We start from the raw sequence: 12593 nt of genomic DNA on the forward strand, positions 1-12593 counted from the left end.
CCCAGTAACAGGTGGGGAGAAGGCGATGGCACCCCACTCCAGGACTCTCGCCTGGAAAATCCCATGAATGCAGGAGCCTGGTGGGCTGCAGTCCTTGGGGTCGCCCAGAGTCGGACACGACTGAAGTGACTTAGCAGCAGCAACAGATGACAAGCTTTGAAATTAGTTAACAGTTACAAAAATAGCTCAAAATTTATTTTTATCATTATAAGAAGAATACATGCTTTCTATAAACAATTATAAATTGTTAAGTTAGTATAAATTATAGAGACAAAATCATAAGGAATTCTGTTAATACTTGGCAAATTCTGTCAAGTGGCATACAAAATTATTTTCATATTGCACATATATATTTCCAACATGAGTATTTTTTACACTACTTTCATACACTTAATTTCCTATTATAAGCATTTCCACCACATTACTATATTTGGTTAATATAGTAATATTAAATTTCTTATATTCCATCTTATATTTATAATTATGGAGTGCTTAAACTTTCCTTTACTATTGAATATTTAGGCTGTCTCAGATTTTCCATGAACATAACCCATACCCTGAAAAGTGCATTAGTAAAAGCATAAGTGTAGGCAGACCTGGATCATGTCTCAACTATGCCATTTCCTACTTGAACTGTGGGGTTAGTCATTAATACTTCTAACCTTCCGGGTATTTTATTTTTCTTTTTCATTCTTAAAATGATGGATAATAAATAGTGTCTAATGGCAACTGCTTTTAGGACTAAGTGACTTAAAAGCCATAGAAAAGCATGAGGTCGATATATATAAAGTATTAAAGACATGCTAGTTTATATTAGAATTTAATCCCAGGTGGCACGAGAGGTAAAGAACTCCCTGTCAATGCAGGAGACATGAGACCTGGGTTCGACCCCTGGGTCAGGAAGATCCCCTGGAGGAGAGCATGACAACCCATTCTAGTATTTTTTCATGGAGAATCCCATGGACAGAGGAGACTGGCAGACTATGGTCCACAGACTTGCAGAGTCAGACATGACTGAAGTGACTTAGCACATACTCACTGCTATGATTTTTGTACACGAATATTCATTCATGTGCTCATTCAAAAGTCAGTGACCCTTACTTCCAAATTACTTTCCAAAATAGTCCAATTTATAATCATTAAATTTACTTTTAAGTGTTAGGTTTCTTTATCAATACTAAAACTGTAAATAACTCATTGAGAAAATAACATGGTTTTGAGGGCCGTTGGAATTCACATCCTCTTTAGATGCAAAAACTATGCCCATGCATCAGAAAACATTATGTGTATTTGATTTTGATTTCTTTTTTTTTTCAAAATGAGATAGTCTGAGTTTCATCAGATCGGTGAGCATTTTATGTGCGTATATCTATGTCCTATTTTCTTAAGGAAGGGAAACAATAGTACTTGTAAATCACAGGAAGCTCTGTATCTCAACAAAGGTAAAGAACCGCAAGTATAAACATTGCTGTTGCTGTGCAGTCACCCAGTCATGTCTGATTCTTGTTGACCCCACGGACTGTAGTATGGCAGGCCTCCCTTTCCCCCACCATCTCCCAAAGTTGGCCCAGGTTCATGTCCATTGCATCAATGATGCCATCCAGCCTTCTCCTCCTCTGACACCCTCTTTTCCTTCTGCCCTCAATCTTTCCCATCATCAGGGTCTTTTCCAATGTGTCGGTTGTTTGCATCAGGTGAAAAAAAATATTGGAGCTTCTGTTTCAGCATCAGTCCTTCCAATGAGTATTCAGGGTTGATTTCCCTTAAGATTGACTGGTTTGATCTCTTTTGATCTCTAAACACAACCTTCCTCAAATATGGGACCTGCTCATCTGCTTAAAGAGCTTCAAGCAGATTTTGTCTTCTTTCTCCGGGACAGGTATCTTATTTAGTGTAAATACATAGAATATTTCATCCTATTTCCTTTGGCTTATATTGTCTATAATCTTTGTTAAAAACTCAAAGTAAAGAGTCAAAGAATCTACTCAGTAATATTCGGATAATGACTATATTATCATTTGGAAGCTCACTTTCAGTTCAGTTCAGTTCAGTTCAGTCGCTCAGTCATGTCCGACTCTTTGTGACTCCATGAATCACAGCACACCAGGCCTCCCTGTCCATAACCAACTCCTGGAGTTTACCCAAACTCATTTCTATCGAGTCGGTGATGCCATCCAGCCATCTCATCCTCTGTCGCCCCCTTCTCCTCTTGCCCCCAATTCCTCCCAGAATCAGGGTCTTTTCCAATGAGTCAACTTGTTGCATGAGGTGGCCAAAGTATTGGAGTTTCAGCTTCAGCATCAGTCCTTCCAATGAACACCTAGGACTGATCTCCTTTAGGATGGACTGGTTGGATCTCCTTGCAATGCATTCATTAATAAATGTAATAAAAATTCATTCAGTTTAGACACATGTCTGAATTTTTTTTTTGCCTTTTGACTAATTACATATAATTAGAGACACTGAAATACAGAGAATGACACAGTTTACATGTATCTTGCCCTTTTGAGGCGGCTGCATACATGTGTGCGTGCTAAGTCGCTTTAGTCATGCCTGACTCTGTGACCCTATGGATATAGCCCACGAGACTCCTCTGTCCGTGGGATTCTCCAGGCAAGAATACTGGAGTGGGTTGCCATGCCCTCCTTCAGGGATTTTCCCAACCCAGGAACTGAACCCACATCTCTAGCACCTTCTGCATTGGCAAGAAGGTTTTTTTTTACCACTAGTGCCATATGGGAAGCCCTTTAAGGGGGCTGCCAACTATATATTTGGAAAGTTCTAATCAAGAACCAATTAATTTTAGGTACAAGTATATTTAATATTCTATTTGTCTGTACATCCATATGGCCAGAAAGCAGAAAGCCTTGAAAGCTGAATATCCTGGGGGCAGTTAGGATACTAAAGATCAACTAGTAAATAAAAACAAATAAATCTAAATAAGTTACTCTTACCTTTGGGTTTTGGATTAAAACAAACAAACACACACAATCCTCAAATAGGTGAGCTTTTCACTAAGTTACTTGCATAAAATCTTCTAGAGGTTTGATTACTTTCAAGAGAAAGATGTGGTCTCCTCAAAATGACTTTCCTTACCCTTCCCTCTCCCAGGGGCTTTCTGGATTTTAGATAAGAATGTCAGCTATGTTAATGTGAAAGCTGCTTATAAACAGGATCAGATTAAAGGTCTAAATGCAAATAGCTATTGAAAAGTAAGCTGCTGGACATTTACTCTGCTTATCTATTTCAACTAAGACTTGGGCAAGCATCACTGGTAAGAGAAAGTAGACTCTTATCTATTCCATTTAGAGTTCTTGTTGAATTTTATTACTTGTTTCCAATCTTATTTAGTTGATATTATAAAGATACAGTCCAGGGAAAAGATTGTAAGCGAAAAGTAAAACACGCAAATAAGGAGAGACTTATGGAAAGCTAGATGGGAGACCATTTATTGCTCCCGAATTTCAGCTCACTAGCAATTTGAAAAGAAAATCATGAAATAATAGAATGAGAGACATTTCCAGGAAATCAGTGACAAGTTGCTCATTTCTAGAACCACCTCCACCAAGCTGAAAATTTGGAGAGCAAACACTGACTCACCAGACAGTGACTTGGAAGCGAACTTTTGAATAGAAATTTAATATAATTTGGAACAAAAAACACAAAAAGTTCCACCCTAACTTATTTGATAAGATAATTTGTTAATTTAAATAAAAATGGGCCACCATATTACTAGTGAATTACAGAGTGAGAGTCTCTCCAGGGTCTCAGATTCCTTCTATTTCTTTACATTTATAACTGAAGAAAGTGTCTTATGAAATATGCTGAGTAAGTCAGGTTTCCTGCCCTTTTGACAATATCAGAGTACTGCCTTGTATGTGAACCCAAGGGAAGGTGAAACAAGACTTCCACTCAGGATTTTACCACAGCTTCTCCTATTTTAAAAGTAACAATTTTTTCTCCCCCTAAGCGATGTTCCTTTACTAATGAGCAGAGGTTACCACAGGGCCTTGGAAATGAATCACATAAATATAAGTAGATACTTGCTCAAAATGATATTATTAAACTAGCCCTACAGTAGCTTTAAAGCCCTCCTAAACTCTGAGCTTTTTTATGCATAAAGACCACTACTGTTTTGTTTATTTATTCTCAGTGCTAGGGATATTCAACAAATATTTGTTAAATGAATAACTAAATCTTCACAGATGCAAAATACACAGACCCTGTCCAGGGTGAATAATCACATTTGTCTCTTAATTTTAACTGGTTAAAAACTAGTGACCACGTGCTTCTATTAAATTATTCCTATCATGTTTACATGCTTTCATAGTTTCATATATTTATATCATCATAATAGCTTGGTAAATTTTCCCCATCCAACTTGATCCAATAAAAATAGTCTTTTAAGATCCAGTAAAAATACTCTTTTAATTTAATTCTTAAATGTTACCTAGAACATTTAATTGTTCATGTTCTAGGTAACAATTACAGATAATATGATTTTTCAACATAATTCAACTATTTTATTTTTCCTTTATTCTCTTCATTAGAACAATGTCAACACACATACACACACATACAAAGAGACACACATTTTGAAGAAATATTTAAGATTAATTCTACCCTGCATTCAGGGAAACAGAAGCAATGAATGAATATTTGCATACACATTGATTTGAGGTTTTCTAATAAATATGAACTTCCTGATGTTCAAGCTGGTTTTAGAAAAGGCAGAGGAACCAGAGATTAAATTGCCAACATCCGCTGGATCATGGAGAAAGCAAGAGAGTTCCAGAAAAACATCTATTTCTGCTTTATTGACTATGCCACAGCCTTTGACTGTGTGGATCACAAAAAATGGTGGAAAATTCTGAAAGAGATGGGAATACCAGACCACCTGACCTGCCTCTTGAGAAACCTATATGCAGATCAGGAAGCAACAGTTAGAACTGGACATGGAACAACAGATTGGTTTCAAATAGGAAAAGGAGTACGTCAAGGGTGTATACGTCACCCTGCTTATTTAACTTCTATGCAGAGTACATTATGAGAAACGCTGGGCTGGATGGGGCACAAGCTGGAATCAAGATTGCTGGGAGAAATATCAATAACCTCAGATATGCAGATGACACCACCCTTATGGCAGAAAGTGAAGAAGAACTAAAGAGTCTCTGATGAAAGTGAAAGAGGAGAATGAAAAAGTTGGCTTAAACTCAGAAACATTCAGAAAATGAAGATCATGGCATCCGGTCCCATCACTTCATGGGAAATAGATGGGGAAACAGTGGAAACAGTGTCAGACTTTATTTTTGGGGGCTCCAAAATCACTGCAGATGGTGACTGCAGCCATGAAATTAAAAGACGCTTACTCCTTGGAAGAAAAGTTATGACCAACCTAGATAGCATATTCAAAAGCAGAGACATTACTTTGCCGACTAAGGTCCGTCTAGTCAAGGCTATGGTTTTTCCTGTGGTCACGTATGGATGTGAGAGTTGGACTGTGGAGAAAGCTGAGCACCAAAGAATTCAAGCTTTTGAACTGTGGTGTTGGAGAAGACTCTTGAGAGTCCCTTGGACTGCAAGGAGATCCAACCAGTCCATTCTGAAGGAGATCAACCCTGGGATTTCTTTGGAAGGAAGGATGCTAAAGCTGAAACTCCAGTCCTTTGGCCACCTCATGCGAAGAGTTGACTCATTGGAAAAGACTCTGATGCTGGGAGGGATTGGGGGCAGGAGAAGGGGACGACAGACGATGAGATGGCTGGATGGCATCACTGACTCGATGGAGGTGAGTCTGAGTGAACTCCGGGAGTTGGTGATGGACAGGGAAGCCTGGCATGCTGCATTTCATGGGGCTGAAAGAATTGGGCATGACTGATTGACTGAATTGAACTGAAGGAAGGGCCAATATTCATATTCAGACAGTTCTTGCCTTTGGATTTTATCACATGGTGAAGCATAAGTAAACAGGATTAGGGTACATCATCTTCACTGAGTAAAACTCATGATTATTGGGATGGAATTGGGCAAGGCTTGGAACATAAGTACTAAGCCACATTTACTTAAAGAATGTAAATTATTACATGCTTCCATAACACTATTTACAATTTAAATAATTATCAGTCTTTCATTCTGTTGTAGAAAAAATTAAATATAAAATAGAAAGTTTTCAATTGCTAAGAGATTTGTGTGGTTTTTCACAGTTAGAAATATAATAGAATATTTAAAAATATAAAACCTCCTTTAATTCTACATGTAAACATATATGAAGCATTCCAATTCAGATGCTATTTTCAGATATGCAAACTTATTTTCCATATTTGGAAAAAAACATTGTGTATGTGGAAAATTTTCAATTGCTAAGTGATTTGCAAGGTCTTGCAGGCTTAGAATTATAGCAGAATATTTAAAAATGCAAAACCTCCTTTAATTTAACATGTAAACATATGAAGCATTCCAATTCAGATATTGATTTCAGAGATGAAAAATTATTTTCCAGATTTGAAAAAACATTGTGTATACAGTTTATCAGATCAATCATGGTTGTATATTGCTACTGCTACTGCTAAGTCACTTCAGTCGTGTCTGACTCTGTGCGACCCCATAGACAGCAGCCCACCAGGCTCCCCTGTTCCTGGGATTCTCCAGGCAAGAACACTGGAGGGGGTTGCCGTTTCCTTCTCCAATGCATGAAAGTATGTCAGGGTCCAATTCTATGATTTAAAACAAAATGTTTTCTAGATGTCAGAGATATTTTATTTTCTGTAGAGAGGCCAGACCTATAGATTTATTGGAATAATGAGTTTCATTTTATTATCGCATCATTATTCTCCAAAATCACCATGAAGTCCTTATAATGTACTTCTACACATTCCAACAAGAATTAGCCCCAGTAAAGAGGTTTCTTTTCTTTGGGGATTTAATCATTGTATAGCTAAGAAAAGTGCACGTTCTTATACAAGTCATTCTAAGAGTCTCCAAATGATGATTTCCCCTCACCCCCCAAGTTAGGCTGCTTTTCTCAGTCTTTAAATTAACATCTTTAAAAAGTTATTCTATATTTAGACAAAGATTGAATATGTTTTTTATATCTCATAAATCTCTTTTTAGAAGATATTTTTGCTTATATTTTTAAGAGTCATTTTAGACTTACAACAAAATTTTAAAAGTACAGTGATTTTCCCAATACTCCCTTCCCCTATGCATGCATAATTCCCCCATTACCAATATTCCTCACAAAACTGGTATACTTGTTACAACTGATGAACCTACATGAATACATCATAATCATCCAAAGTCCATACTTTACTTTAGGGTTAACTTTTGATGATGAACATTCTATGGGTTTGATCAAATGAATAGTGACATGTATCCACCATCGTAGCATCATACAGAATACGTTCACCGAACTAAAAATCCTCTCTACTCTGCTTATTCATCCCTTTCCTCTACCAATTCCTATGTGTGGCAACTACTGAATTTTTTACTGTCTCCATGGTTTCGCCTTTTACAGAATATCATATAGTTGGAATCCTACAACAGGTAGCCTTCCAGATTGGCTTCTTTCACCCATTAATATGCATTTAAATTTCCTCCACGTCTTTCTATGGTTTGATAGCTCATTTATATTTAGCAATGAATAATATTCCATTCAGTTTATGTATCCATTCACCTACTGTAGGACATGTTTGTTGCTTCCAAGTTTTGGCAATGAATGAATAAAGTTACTGTAAACATCTGTGTACAGATTCTGGGTTTTGTTCTGTTTTGTTTTAAACAGAAATATTTGTACTCATCCTTAAGAATATAACAAATTAATATATATTAACAATAGATTCAACCAATCTTTAAGTATAAAGGGCCAAATATGAGAATCTTTCCACCCTCCATCTGTCCCCTATCCTTAGTTTCACAGCACTAAAGTTAACTACTCTTAACATTTGCATTATATATGACCCAAACATGAGTAAAGATAGGGCAGTTCAAGAACAAATGAGAAAAAAGTACTGAGATCTTAGGAATTGTTTTCAATGTGTAAAATAATTATATTTAAACAGTTTGAATTAAAGAACAATACCTAAAATGTCCAGGTATATTACATAGCTAGATCTACTCTATTAGTACTCTAGTTTACACAGGTATGTCCTAGAAAATATGTGAGTTTTAAAGATTTATCATCTGGACATATGTAGTTTGCCTAATGTAGTTTCTCTATATACGTTCTAAAAGAATACTTAATGAGAAAATAAGATCATAGACTTTTCTTAGCAAAACATAACTGGGGTCAGCTTCATTTTTTAAATAACTAACTTACAAGTTTAAAATAGATGACACTAACATATTTTTTTTTAAAGATTCTCATTCTTCCTAACTTTTTAAAAACTAAAACTATAACTCAAGATAATGTTTTCAGGAAACCAAGGGTCATCAACAAAATATATATATTTTTAAATCACCTTCTATAATTTGGTAATATTGAAGATTAATGCTCATTTTTAAAGTTAAGTATTAAACATTTGAGTAATGTTTTAAAAGAAGAAGAGATGAAAATAACTATATGTTTTTTGATAGTTAATGATGGAATAGACTCACAAGTTTCCTTTTCTCTTGGAATCTATTTATTTTGCTTTAACTGAAACATTCCCTCCCTGACTTATCAGTTCATGGGTTCTTAATAACTCCAACAACTTTCCAGGCCTGAAGAGAATTCTTAGTTCTTATTCTACAGTTCACCTCATCATTTGCTAACCATATTTCAACAAGCTACTGTATGACTTTTCATCTCCTGCTTCAAAATTTTCTGTGGTTTCCCTTCTTTCCTTGTAGAAGTTTTACAAATAAATCTTCAGGGTATTAAAGCATAATGTCTTCTTTCGAAACCTCAGAAAAATAGTTATATACAGTAAAGGATTGACTTTCTTGCTACATTTGGGAAGAAAATATCAAATAAAGGAGAACATTTTAGCCACAGAAAAGTAAATTTAGCTTAAGAAAAAATATTTAAGGTGGAGAGTCTGTTTAATTTCAGAAGTTAAGAAAAACATGTCAAAAATAAAAGTCTAACAAGAAAACATTAATTATATTTGTTTCATAATGACTCCAAGTATATTATTGAACATATATAATTATCCAAATAAAGTGTTTCAAGCTATTCTTTTTCATAAATGCAGGAAAAAAAAATGATTTTCCAAAAGTAATGAGATGTCTATGGTGATCTTCATAACCCCAGCTGTTTTACCTCTTGACCTCACAACATGCTTCACTCTCATCCACAGGCATTCTCTTTGTACCTCAAATATGCCAGCTACTCTCAGGAGCTTTAGGCACTCCTGTATCCTTCTCCTGTGACTTTCCTTCCCCAAGTAACTGAATATCTACACTGGTGACATCTCACTATTCAGGATTTAGCTCAAATTTCATTTCCTGACTACATTCTTTAATTAGCTTCACTAACATTGATTGGCTTTCTATAATTTTACTCTGTGTTTTACTGTTTTAATAGCAATTGCTATTTTCTAGATAGCTATTTCTAAATAGCAATCTAAATTTCCTAAAATTTTCATGATCATTTGATTGTCTTTTGCCTGTATTCTCTCTAGAGTTAACCTTTATGTTAGTGGGATCTTCTTATCATGTTCCCTTTCTATAGGCCAATTCCAGAAAACCACATGTCACATAATAGCTATTGAATAAATATTTTAATAATTATTTAATTTCATTAATGGTTCTATCAACTCCCCTTGACTGGGCATGGATGATTGAGCATTTTGCAAATAGAAGGACTTTATTTTCTTGGAGTGCAATTATCTTTTCAATGTTAGCATCTCCAGTAAGTTAAGTATTTAATTTGAGTAAAGTACCTAGGTTGAATTTCCATTATGGGAAATCAGTGCCTTCTACTGATTGTCTTTTCAATATTATTGTAAAGTCATCTCACAAAGTAAACCTAAATTAATTCACTAATTCAATAAATATATATTTTTCTCATACCTATTATATGCCTACAAAGCTCTAGGGACTGGGATATATCATTGGACATAATAACAACAATACAATATTCTTGTTTCATGGACCTACTATTTTAGAAGGAAGAGACAAATAATTAAATGAAAGATAATACATTCATAAATGTTAAGAGTGTATAGAAAGGTGACATGTAGAAGCAAATGAGTGTGATAAATAGTTTCAGGGTCAGGACAGGCTGAAATTTTAAAGAGAATGTTCAAACCAGGTCTTATAAAGGTGAGAGACACATATAGAGATTCCGGACAGAAAGAATTGCCAATATATAGGTCTTAAAGTAGGGGAAAATGCCTGGGCATGTGGAGAAACAGCAAAGAAGATTAGTTTGACTAGAGTTGCATCAGTGAGGTGAAGAGATGAGTAGGAGGCAAGGGGTGTGTGTGTGTGAGAGAGACTAGATGATATAGGACACTGTCAGCTACTGTAAGAACTCTAACAGATCTTATTGAGAGTGAAATGGGATGTCTCAGTCACCACCATGGGATTCAAGCCCAGGAAACTAGAAGGCAATCAGTGCACCATACATAAACAAGAGGACTGGAAGAGCAAATGACCTAGCCACACCTGAAGGGGGACGGAAATGGCAGATCCTGGACACGACACTCAAAGGCAGATGGTCCAAGCAGATTTTAAAAAAATGGGGCTAGTCAGCACCATTTAACCCTTAGTTGGCACTCCAATTGACCCTTGATAATCCCCACTGACACTGGATATAGGGGGAAAGCCTATAGAATTCCTAGTCGATACTGATGCCATTTACTCAGTACTGAACACCAGTTCAGGCGAACTTGATCACAAGACTTGTAAAGCTATGGGTGTATCAAGGAACGCCCAAGGACGGGCATTCATAGATCCATTAGGCCTACCTGACCAGGGCCTTTTTAGACTATGTCAATCAGCCTATAACTTCACTTTTTCTGTAAAGAAACCCACTGGGGAGTACCCAAACGCACAACAAAAACAACACTTCTAGACAGTCCTGCTCTAAGGATTTAAAAATTCTCCCACCAGATTCTGAAAAACTTTAGTTAAAGACCTAATCCTCCTCTAGTATGTAGACAACACTCTGATAATCAGACTACTAAGGAGGCCTCTGACAAAAACAATGTAACCACCCTTAATCATTTAACTAATAAAGGATATAAGGTGTCCAAGAAAAAGGCCCAAATATCATAAACTAGGATGACCTATCTAGGCTTCATTCTCACATAAAGCCAGAGAAGCTTACACCAGAAAAGGAAAGAAGCCACTTGCAGCCTTGCCTTTCTAAAACTAGAAGACAGCTTAGGAGATTCCTCGGACTGGCTGAGTTTTGCTGCATCTGAATTCCTGATGCCTAATAGCTAGATCTCTACATGAAAAGTTGAAAGGGAAGAATGATGATCTTGTGAATGAAATTTAGATATTAAGCAGCCTTTAAAACATTGAAAAAACAATGTCTTCAGGCTCCTATCCTGGTCCTCCCAGATTTAGCTAAATCCTTTGACCTTTACATTCATGAGAGAAGGGAAATCAGCCTCAAAAACTGGGACCACTTTTCCTGGTGGTTGCTTCTTCTCTATAAACAATTAGATCAAACTGCTAGGGATGGCCTCCTTGCCTACAGGCAGTAGCGGCTATTACAACCCTGCTGAAGGAAGATGAAAAGTCAATGATCAGTCAGTCAATTACGATATGGACTCCACAGTAGGTTCCGGTGTAAAAAGTTCTAAATGGATGGCTATTCCCCAGAAGGTCCATTCAAGGTCAGGTTATGCTTTTCGACAACCCAGTGGCTACCATAAAAACCTGTCACACACAAAATCAGGCCACCCTACTACCCAGAGAAACAGGGACCCTGAAGTATGACTTTCTAGGAACCATAGGCACATCTATTACAGATGTCTTGACTTGACCAAGGAAGTGAGTCATTCCTAAACACTGAAGAGGAATGGTTCACAGAGGGGAGAAGTTTCATGAGAGCGGGGAAAAAGCCTGGTGCAATACACAGTGACCTCCCAAATACAAGTCATAAAAGCAAGAACCCTATTCTCAGGGACTTCTGCATAGAAAGTAGAGCTGATAGCCATCACCTGAGCCTTAGTGCCTGCGATAGAGAGTATCTTAAATGTTTATATGGATTCCCCAAATGTGTATGACATCATACATGTGTGTAAGTGCATGCTAAGTCACTTCAGTCGTGTCTGATTCTATGTGACTCCATGGACTATAAGCCTGCCAGGCTCCTCTGTCCATGGGATTCTCCAAGCAAGAATACTAGAATGAGTTGCCATGCTCTCTTCCAGGTGATATTCCTGACCCATGAACGCATCTCCTGCATTGAAGGTGGATTCTTTCCTGCTGAGCCACTGGGGAAGCCCATAGTTACTTTGGAAAATTAACAGATGAAACCCAGCTTAAAGCATAATGAAGCTCTTAGAAGCAGTTCAGCTTCCAAAAAAGGTGGCACTGATTCCTTGTAGGATTCACCAAAAAGGGGGATCAGAGATAACCAAAGAAAACAACAGACAGATGTAACTGCTAAAAGGGCCACCTTGAGCCAGTGACCTGGCAACTAGTCCTCCTCACAC

Source organism: Capricornis sumatraensis, chromosome 5 (genome assembly GCF_032405125.1).
Source record: "Capricornis sumatraensis isolate serow.1 chromosome 5, serow.2, whole genome shotgun sequence".
Lineage (NCBI taxonomy): Eukaryota > Metazoa > Chordata > Mammalia > Artiodactyla > Bovidae > Capricornis > Capricornis sumatraensis.